Here is a 9,027-nt window from a genome sequence, read left to right on the forward strand (position 1 = left end):
TTTTGCGCGAATCACACGCAAGGAATGGGGTTTGAGGCGGAAAACCCTCAGCCTCTACTATAAAGCTATTTTCCTGCCAGCGATTACATATGCTTCTGGAATATGGTATCGCAAGGCTACCACTGCAGTGAACCGGAAAAAATTGGAGACTACACAGCGACACATACTCCTAACCATCTCGAGAGCATGTAACACTGTAAGTACCCACGCACTCCAGGCTCTAACGGGATCCCTCCCTCTGGACCTGGAGATTGTTAAGCATGGGCTACTCTATCAACTGACCAAAGGCAGAACGGCAACATGCCTCGACTACACCATAGATCTGTCAAATGATCCCAAAGTAGAAAGGAACCGTCTCTCTGCTTACCTCCAACAAACTTGGCAGGCCCGCTGGGAGACCTCCAGCAAAGGTGCAATAACCAGAAAATTTCTACCCAACACACGGCTGGTATACCCGAATTATCCACCATGGCTCTCACCAGGACTCTACACCACCTACCTGCTGATGGGACACGGGGCCATTAGAGACAAACTACAATGATTTGGACTGACTGATACACCGTTCTGCCTCTGTGGTGAACGTGAAACGTGGGAGCATCTAATGTACAGTTGCCCACTATATGAGGACCTCTATTGCAGGTTCATTACTAGAACACAGCTTAACCTCCGTAATCAAGAAGACCTCGCCATAACTGAAGTTGACACATACAAGGCATTAGCGCAGCTGGCCCAGGACCTCTTCACAAGGAGAAGGACGCTCCCACAGCCTCAACCACTGCAGTAAACAACCATGCCGTGCAGGCCAGCAGAATATCTACACAACCACGGAAACCTTCCCAGATACTACCATGCAAGGGCTCAGAGAAATGATTGCAGCACATTGCTGCCACCTAGCCATATGGCGATCTGGGCTGGCAACCTTGACCAGCCTGCTTTCACTCCTATTCCTTGGCAGGGGGGGGGAGATGGCTCGCTGTTTTCTCCTCCTCCTGCTATCCCCCTTTCCCTCTGGTGGGGCATGGGCATGCCCCACTGACTGCAGGGGCCATCTACCCTATCGGCCCCTTACTTCTCTTTCTTCCCCCCTGCCTTCAGTCTCCCTACCCTTCTCTTTGACTATACACCGCGAAAGCCCCACGCATCCTAATTTAAATTAGCACCAAAATTATTGCCCGCCCCATTAGGCCTCTAGAACTTGTCATTTTAGCGTACAAGCCCATGGTAATTTCGGGGAACAAACCTCACATATTAACTTAATAGCGATTTTGCAATTATACCACCGCGATTATCTATCTTTTTTTTTTTTTTTTTTTTTTTTTCCTATAGGACCCAGCCGCTGAAATCCTAGGAAATTAGGCGGCGGGACCTGCCAGAGTATAATAAATTTCAAGGTACACCTGGCCAGCCTCCTCGTTGGCATAGTACGGACAACGTCGGGTCTCATCAGAGGCTCGACGGCCAATAGGCCAGAAGAACAATGGGCACAACATACTACACAACACATGATCCACACACTTTTAAATCTCTGGTCTTGACAGAGTACTGTCCCTCGATACAGCGAACACTCGCGGAGATGGGAGAAATTCCTGGTGCCGTTTGACCCTCAACATACTTTGTACTTTGTACTTGTACCATAGTTTACCCATAATGAACTTCGTACGTAGTGTCAAAGGCGTCGTTTTAATTGTATCTCATGTTGTGGGTGCCTTCACAACGAGATAGCTGGTATTGCACTACTTCGAATAAATAACGCTTCTCTAGTAGAGAAGACTACTGTTATTTATTTTCAGTGGATACCACCACACCACCCAGACGATTGTTTCGAAGCTAGTTGGCTTCGTCATCAGTGAGTGGGCAGGTACCCTGGTAATGACCTAAACCCCTAAGAAATTATGCCTTGTGCATTTCATCTTCTAATAAAACTATGGATACAGTTAAAGATGTTTTCACCAGTGGTTTGAGTTTGCAAACTTTCGCATAGAAGCAAGTCTTCTTCAATCACTTTCTCAAAATAATATCTTTCAAAAACCAGCAAAATTGCAAGAACTGTAACATCAGTGGACTCGTCTAATTGCAGTGAGTACCCATCACATTGATGCAGCCGAGAAATGAGTTCTGTCTGGGTGTCATCAGCAAGATCATTCGGGAACAGGAGATTCAACTGCTTCGGGCCTGTTTTCTTGATTTATTGCTGTATCTTCTTTCTCAGTTGCTGTAAATGCCGAGCAATTAGAAGTAGTAGTAATTTTTTTTCTTTAAAGTTCCTTCTTGTAGCCAACTGTCCAAATTGGTGAATTTAAATGTCAATAATTTAAAGTTTGGTTATAATGTTGAACTTTTTTTTTACAAAGCGGATGATTGAAATGCACAGATTGATAAAAATATCGTGTGTACAGCACGTGTAACCACTGACTGAGAACTGCGGGCGGTTTCCCAGTTTTTATATGAATTGTTAGTCATCGGATAGAAACATACTTCGATTTGTAATCAATTCTCTTGGATCTCCACTGTGGACCAATTGTGAAATGGAAGTAATTTTGAAATTGTATAATTTTTAAAGGAGATCTTAAGATCATCGTATTTTCAGCTGTGATTACAGTTTCATACAGAGTTCAGCTTTCATATCAAGATTGCGTCAAATGAGTGATTTTTGGTCTTCTGCAGAACGAGAAAAGGAATCATCATCATGAACTTGGTCCGGCTTAGGTCTTTTAAGACCTGTTCCGTTGTAGCTCTTGGAGGTGGTCTTGATCTCGCCATCGTTGTCTTGGTCGACCAACATCTCTCTTGTTTGTAGTTAAAGGCTAATTTTGGGATCTGGTCTGAGAAAAGGAAACAAATCCATTTTATAAAGATTTTCGAGGATTACTACATCTACTTAAGTTGGCACAACTTAATTCATTGACTTATCACATTCACCCAGCCCAAGACGGAAGTGGAAAAAGTTTTCAGTTGAAAAACTACACCTTCCTCCAAATTTTGGTGAAAATGCTTGCAGGACAAGAGTTTCTCTTCCAAGGAAACTCTGTGGCAGCCCAGACCATATAAGTAATCTTGAATTTTAATCCATGTGCCTCTCTTTTCATTCGTTTTGTGCAAAGATATTCTAGCTATGTGGAAAATGTTTGTAATTCCTAAGCATGAAGTTGCTGACAATTCATGTATAATATAATCTCTCAATGAACTAAAAACAGCATGGCATATATATGCACACACTGAAAATACTTGGGACACCATTTCTTCGAAGTCATTTGCAATTTTTTTGGGAGATGTTCTGTCCATTCCAAGTGATGAGGAAAGAAATGGCGATTCACCGTTGATTTATTATTATTATTATTATTATTTCGTGATCGGTCGTCTGTCGGCAACTTTGGTGATAGCGGATGCAGACTTTAATCCAAATTATTATTATTATTATTTTTTTTTTTGCTTGTCTTATGTGATGTGCTTTGGCTCTGTCTTTTGTAGTTCATAAGTTTATTAGTACACATCTGATGCATGAATGTCCCCTCTTTGAGGATATAAGATGCCACTTTATAACAAAAATGTTTCAACCCGAAGGATCGGGAACACCTTGTGCTGTGGGAGGAGGAGTACTACAGAGCCCTCTCATAATTTGCGCACACGAACTGTTCACCAGATTACGAGCACTACCACAACTTCCCTAGACTCGACACTGAACTCTGACAACCTAAACGGACAACCATGACTAGGACTTTACTGGATGGAGCCTAGATCCCATGAGTGACACCATCCCACACTGACATCCTGATTATTGGACCAGCAGTGGACGGGATCCTATCCCAAAACTGACCAACTATTGGACGGGATGCGTCGCGGACCTGACGAAGCCGCATCTTTGCTGCATATACGCCATGTTGGCGATCTGAGCCGGCTCCCTTGTTCGGCTCTTTCTTTTCCTCACCCCGGCGGAGGGGAGGTGACAGACTTGCTGTCTCCTCCTCTCCTCGCCAACCCCACTCTTCCCTCTAGTGGGGCATGCCCACTGATTCCACCTGGGGTCTTCTTCCCTATTGACTTCATTCTTCTGTCTTTCCCCCCAATCTTCATTCTCCCCACCCCACTCTATCTGTACGCCAGCGAATTACCTACACGTCAAAAATTACACTGTTCGCCCACCATTTTGGCTTTTCCAATTCTAGCGCAATATCCCCAAGCAAATTTTTTTTTTTAAAGTCCCAGCCACTAAATCTCAGGAAACTAGTTGGCAGGACCTGCCAGAGTGCAAATTTAAACTAGTGGTTACCTGGTCTGCCTTCACGGGGCGAAGTGCGGGCAACGTTGGGCTTCAGCAGGGGTACAGCGGCTAAATGGCCAGAGGAACAACGGTACATAACATTACACACTCACATGATCCACACACTTTTAAATCTCTGGCCTTCCCAGTGAACTAGTACACTCACAATGAAAGCAACGCGGAGTGGGGGAAACCCTGGTGCCGTTAGACGCTTAACACACTAAAGTTTATTAGTTGTCGGACATTTGCGGAACAAATTCAATGCTTTATTTTTATTTTTCATTGGTGCATTCTGTATTCCACCAGTGATTGGTACGTTTACGTTTTCCTACATGCGATTGCTGTATTTGTTGTGCTATTTGTTTTGTTACGTCATCAGTAGGGTTAGGATTTTTATGTATTATCGTTTTTCGTTTACATATAGGCATGAAACTAAGTGTGTCCACGTTACATGGTCTGAGAATCCTAAAGAAGCGTCATAATTTCAAAAAATTATGACGCTTCTTTAGGATTCATAATTTCAAAAGAAATACGTCATAATTTCAAAAAAATATATGAAATATCATATTTAATAGCATATATTATACTTGTCTACATAAAATTTTTATATTTCGTGTTACGATAATCGACAAATTATTTATCAAATTGATTTAAAATATATTTCTAAAAAACCTTGGGAAGTTACATTTAATCGTTTCACATTCCAGGGTGGGCGGGCACGAGCAGCTAAATCCCAAAGGTATTTTGATTTGTTCTTTAGTCACTCAACGACACTGTAGTGTAATCTTAGCTGTAATTTAAAAGTTTACAGTAGTTTCGCTTTATACTGAGTTCAACGAATTATTCGTTCAACTTATTTTATACAGTAGAAACTTCAGCTGTTGGCCAAAATCGAGCAAAATTGAGCTTTTCAGAAAATGGATTTCTTCTGTGGTGAAAGAAGAGTCCAAAAGCACATACCAAGCGGATGGAAAAATAATTTATTGCAATGCGTGCAATAAAGAGGTACGTTAATTAATTTAATTTACGTACCTCTTTAATAAATATAACATCGGTGTAGATACACCATAGATAACTCTTAAAGAACAACTACGATATTAGTGTTAAAGGCATTATTTCGTCTGTATCTCATATTGTGCTCTTCCTTCACAAACGAGTTACCCCTGTATTGAACTACCTCGAATAGGTAACGCTTCACTAATAGACAAGACTATATTGTTACTTATTACTTATTAATACTTGGGCAACTCGTTTTAAAGGAAGAGCACAATATGAGCACTTATTCGCAGTGAGTACCACCATCCAGATGGCACCGTTTCAAAGCTAGTTGACTTTTCATCAGTGGGTGGTGGTAAGACAAGTAATAAGTCTTCTCTATTAGTGAAACGTTACTAATTAGAGGTAGTGCAATACATGGGCAACTCGTTATGAAGGAAAATCACAATATGAGCACTTATTAGCAGTGAGTACCACCACCCAGATGGCACCTTTTCAAAGCTAGTTGACTTTTCATCGGTGGGGTGGTAAGACAAGTAACAACAGGCTTCTCTATTAGTGAAGTGTTACTTATTATATGTAGTGCAATACTTGGGCAACTCGTTTTGAAGTAAGAGCACAATATGAGAACTTATTCGCAGTGAGTACCACCACCCAGATGGCACCGTTTCAAAGCTAGTTGACTTTTCATCAGTGGGTGGTAGTAAGACAACTAACAAGTCTTCTGTATTAGTGAAGCGTTACTTGTTGAGGTAGTGCAATACATGGGCAACTCGTTTTGAAGGAAGAGCACAATATGAGATACAGACGAAATTATGCTTTTCACACTACTATCGTATCTACACCGATATTAAATAGAATCTTAAATATTATGCCTTGCTGCATTCAGTTTATATAAGTAAATTTATTAATTACCTGGTAATAGGTCTATAATTTTTATATTTGGATGCTTCCACATATGGACATCCAAATTTAAAGCTCATGCATATTTAGTTTTAATATGCATGACTTGTACTTAAGTTGCTAAAGTACTTTTCAACTTAAGTGTTAGTAGCCTAGTACCTTAGCCTATACATTTTGGTTTTTGTATGTTTTAAAAAAAAAATTATTTTAATGTTTATATTTCAAAAAAAAAAAACCCTGCGAATTGTGATATTTTCATTATATTACTTGTTAGAAATTTGTATAACAAGTCGTTGTACAACTTTAAAATAATTAAAAAGTAAGTATTATCATTTATATGGTATGTAAAAGGTAAATTATTTAGTCATATTTAAGGTCATATTTGGTTAAATTTAATGACATATTTCATCATGTTTTGGTATTTTTAAGGTAATAAAAATCCGAACCCTAATAATATCGGTGTAGATACACCATATCTACTCACCCTTCACAACGAGCTACCCATGTATTGCACTACTTGCAATACCAGGGTACCTGCCCACCCACTGATGAAAACCCGACTAGCTTTGAAACGGTGCCGTCTGAGTGGTGGGGCCCACCGAGAATAAGTGACAATTGTCTTCTCTATTAGTGAAGCGTTACTTAGTCGAGGTACTGGAATACATGGGCAACTCGATGTGAAGGATGAGCACAATATGAGATTGATTTGATTTTTTTTGGGAGCATTAGCAACTAAGGCCATATTGCTCGGAGATATGCGGTGGTCATTCCCTGACCTTTCCACATCCTCCGTATTTGGTGGTCACTGGTTTGAACCCCGGTCTAATCAAGAAGCGTGTGCTACGCACTGCTGCTGCTCCTGCCCACCACGCTACGGAGGCTCCCACAATATGAGATACAGATGAAATGATGCCTTTAACACTACTATCGTAGTTTTTCTTTAAGAGTTGTCAGTGATGTATCTACACCGATGTTATATAAATATAGAAACAAGCTCTAAAAATATTATGCCTAGTTTCATTTATTTGAATAATAAACGTTACGAAAATTTGGTCCCCGCTTTAAGTGTAATTTTCTGGAACCAATTATCCTTGGATAACGAGGATCCCCTGTAGTGAATTTTCCGCAGTGTGAGGCTTTCACCGTTAAAACCTTTTTAGTATAAACATTTTGATATAATGGAAGTGACACATTGCAACTGTTTTCATCGATATCCATAATTGTACACGTAAACCACGTTTAAGTTCTGAATTATAGAATAGTTGTAATTGTGACCTTTTAAGGTATGTTTAAACTCCAAAGCAGTTCATTCTACCAACCTGGTAATGAGTTTAATGAACAGAATGTTCAGCAACTAAGAAATCCTCAGTTTAAAAATGTTTTCCATAGGCAGAGAGTAAAATGTAAATTCTGAAATAGTACTTAAAAATCATCTTTAACTTATGTACGTGTATCTTTTCATTTTTATTTGTGTAGTTAAGATTTCATGCCCTTAGGTCGTTTTCCCGCGTAAGAAGTTCTAAACCTTCTGTCCTTTGAAAAATTTCTTATCGGTATTAATTTCATACCCTTACAGAAAAAAACCCAATGCAGCACTGGGACTGTAAGCGTGGTCCCAGCTGATGTGCCTTGGGTCCCTTTAAGTATGCCGGGATTACTGGATCTATTTTTTGATTTAATGGGGAATCCCACGAGGTGGGACCACAAAAATTCGCCATTAGGCTCATTGTAATGCTCCCCTCCACGGTAATCTTTAGTAAAAGGCGAAAGATTATCACGAACTTTGAAGGGAAACCTGAGCAATTCAACTGCCTTTCCATCGCTAAAAATATATATAAGAAGTTTATACTAGAAATAAAATGGCTTACTAAAAGTCATTTGAAATTCATTAGGTTTATTTAAGGAATAATTTTTTTATTTACTTTATTCAAGCTATTATTTAATTTCTCTTTTTGTTTTTAATATAAAATTACATTTTATTTGATATTTTAGTTAAAAAAAAAGTCGACCTGTGTTAACGCTTAGTTCCATATACTGTAATGAAAAAAAAAAAAAAAAAAGGTAAACAGGAAGCCACCGACTAAAATCATGGTAACTGGTTGATAAGATGTAGCTTTCTGATTACTATTTTCACTCCACTTTTTAATTAAAAGGTCAGCAAAATAAATTTAAACTTAACGCTGAAAATTCCTTCCTTGGAATTCCAGCAATATAACAAACAAAGGTCTGAGACAATCACGAACTATTAAGGGAAACTGGTAACGTTCTCAGGGTGGGACTAAATGCCTTCTGACATACAGGGCTAGTGGACCAAAATAGGCTTGGTAAGCTTAGAGGCGCCAACATTCAAAATTTTTATTATAAATAATATTTAATAATACCATCTCTACGACGCCAAAAATTTTAGGGCCGCGTCTGCTAGCATATTTCTTTTTTATATTGTCTTTTTGCCCTTTTTTCAAGAATGAGCTTTTCATACAAGAGAAAACCCCAGAATTTTGCTTTAGAAGCACACGTCGTACTTTAGAAGTACAACGAAATCCATAAATCTTTCTACATTACAAGGATTCATACTTTTGCCTCAAAGACGATACCCGGTTGTATGTAAGGAATGTACTACTCGAGACATTTTATTGAAAGGATTTCTTTTTGATAATCGAATGGTGCACCCACATTTAGTGAAAAGCATTCGAAAATTCATAACCAGTGAGCGTTATCCCTTCGAGATGACTAATACGAACTTAAGTCAACGAGTCTCCGCCCTGACCAACAGCCTTGTAGTCTATCTACTGCAAATTGATCTGGAGCAAAACATGTCTAAATCAGCTCAAATCACCATTACGAAAAAGAGGATCAAAAACGACATCAGA

At 39.4% G+C, this 9,027-nt stretch overlaps 1 non-coding gene across 1 annotated transcript; it reads right to left on the reverse strand.

The window, feature by feature from the left end:
* Nucleotides 1-7,842: 7,842 nt before the first annotated feature.
* On the reverse strand, nucleotides 7,843-7,960 carry LOC150076940 (U5 spliceosomal RNA). The gene has a single exon (XR_016547771.1). It is a non-coding gene; the product is annotated as a U5 spliceosomal RNA (small nuclear RNA).
* Nucleotides 7,961-9,027: the final 1,067 nt, after the last annotated feature.

The sequence above is a fragment of the Mastigoproctus giganteus genome, chromosome 12 (assembly GCF_048544385.1).
Source record: "Mastigoproctus giganteus isolate SK-2022 chromosome 12, ASM4854438v1, whole genome shotgun sequence".
NCBI lineage: Eukaryota > Metazoa > Arthropoda > Arachnida > Uropygi > Thelyphonidae > Mastigoproctus > Mastigoproctus giganteus.